This window comes from Microtus ochrogaster, unplaced genomic scaffold, assembly GCF_000317375.1.
Source record: "Microtus ochrogaster isolate Prairie Vole_2 unplaced genomic scaffold, MicOch1.0 UNK134, whole genome shotgun sequence".
NCBI classification, from domain to species: domain Eukaryota; kingdom Metazoa; phylum Chordata; class Mammalia; order Rodentia; family Cricetidae; genus Microtus; species Microtus ochrogaster.
In genome coordinates, this window is record NW_004949232.1 from 130882 (window position 1) to 133230 (window position 2349).

Sequence of the window (2349 nt, forward strand, 5' to 3'; positions counted from 1 at the left end):
TTTCTATGAGAAAACATGCACTGTTTGCCTTTCTGGGTCTGGGTTACCTTAACTCAATATTACCTTTTCTACGTCCATCCTTTAGCTAAATGGTAAAGCCCATGGTTTCAATTTTCTTTACAGATGAATAATATTCCATAGCGTATGTGTACCATATTTTCACTATCCATTTGTCAGTTGAAGGACATTTAGATTGTTTCCCTTTTGTAGCTATTGTGAGTAGAGCAGCAGTAAACATGGCTGAGCAAGTGACTGTGGAGTAGGATGTTGAGTCTTTTGAGCATATGCCAAGGAGTTGAACAGCTGGGTCATGGGCTGAATTTAAGATGAGAATTTGTTTATTTAATTGAGGGTTTTCTGTATTGATTTCCAGAGTGGCTAGATATTTGTTTACAGGTTTTTATTCTTTGCTTTTGCTTTTTATATTGTTGCTGGTTGGAATATTCATAGTATTCTTCCATTTTTGTGAGAATTAGTGGTTTGCTGCTTGCTCATGGATGATTACTTTGCAGTTCTCCTGTATATATTCATTTTTCACATGAAATTTATTGTTTCACATGTACTTATGGAAATTTCCTCTGATTCTTTTGTGTGTGCCTTGTCTCTATTATCTGCAGTGCTGCTTAACTGAAGTGAATTGTGTTTTAACTTGAGACTATCTTGAAATGCACGTATTCATTTCACGTCTCCATCAATTTTAAGAGAATGTTATTTTGGGTCCAACAAGATGGTTGATGGTGATTTTTTTCATCAAGTTTCAAATGTCATTCCATGCTCTTCTGACTTTGAGGTCATTGTCAAGACACCTGGTAGAATTCTGTTGCTTTGTTTTTTTTCATGTGGTTCCTTGTTCTTTATTACATTCAGTATTAACTTTTGCTTTTTCTTTTTGACCCCTTCTATGAAAGAACTGCAAGCCCTATTCACCATTCCTTAAAGAGAAATCCACAGAAGAGAAATGAAAAGATTATCTAATAAACATGTCCCAGGTCAGTTATTGTGTCCACATTGTCACTATCCATTTGCCAGTTCCTTTTATAAAAATGTTATAGTTTGAGATATTGAAAGCCTTTAATTTTTGCTTCTGATATTTTTAACTTTATTATAAAAATGTTACAAAGATGGAAACAAATAATTACATACTGAAATTAAGCAGACCCAAAGAGTTTACATCTCAATGTACTTTTATATAATTAGAATAGTCATTGGGAACAGAAGCTCCGGAGCTTTCTAAGGAACTTTATATTTTCACCATGAAAAAAAAAGACAAAAACTGTTACATAATTACAGCTAGAAAAGCAATTAGCTTATTTTTTTCATAACTTGTATTCATGGTCTGCATTCAATCCTACCTCAACCCTGACATTCAACCTTTCTTATTTACCTTTTTCCATATTCTGCTGTGTGCACATGTATGTTGTTTCTCATATGTGCATATTATTGGCTAGTTTTTGCAGATGAGGAAAAATGTGGTTTCTTCTTTCTGACACTGCGTCACTGATATTACACATTCTAAGTCCAACCATTCTTCTGCAATTTTTATTGCAGTTTTCTTTTCAGCTGAATGACATTCGATTTTATATGTATATTATTTTCATTATCCAGTCATCTGTCCATAGGTAAATATTTTGACTTTAATACTTTACTATAGTGAATAAAGCAGTAGTAAATATGGGGTGTAAATTTTTCTATAATGGGATGTGGAGTTCTCTGTCTTATATGCCCAGGACTGAAATATCTGAGTTATACATTAGTTTCATTTTTTAATTTTTAGAATGAGATCTAAAATGATTACCACAATGACAATATTAATTCACACACACACACACACACACACACACACACACACACACACACACACACCACACACAAAACCAGCAATTACTGAGAGTATCTTTCTCTCCACATCCTCTCTATCATTTGTTGTCAGATTAGCTGATATCAGTCTTTCTGCTTGGGGTGATATAGTATTTCAAAGTAGTTTTAGTTTGTGTTTCTTTGCTGGCACTTTAGGAGTTCTGAATATTTTTTTGTAATATTTATTGGCCATTTGAATGTCTGTCTTTGAAACATTTCTATTTAGCTCATTTTCTCATTTTTCAATAAACAGTTTTATTTCCTTGGTATTTAATTTGTGTAATTCTCAGTAAATTCTAGATATAAGCTCCTATCCCAAGTGTCACAGGTATAGATTCTCTCCCATTCCATGGGTGTCTGTATGTTCTGCTATTGTTTCTTTTTTTTTATAAGTGTTTATTTTATTTTATTTTTAAATATTTATTTATTTATTATGTATACAATATTCTGTCTGTGGGCATGTCTGCAGGCCAGAAGGGGGCACCAGACCTC

At 33.1% G+C, this 2349-nt stretch overlaps 1 pseudogene; it reads left to right on the forward strand.

Annotated features, from left to right (window-relative positions):
• The first annotated feature begins 236 nt into the window (after positions 1 to 236).
• LOC106144464 overlaps positions 237 to 2349 on the forward strand; it is a 9689-nt pseudogene continuing 7576 nt past the window's right edge.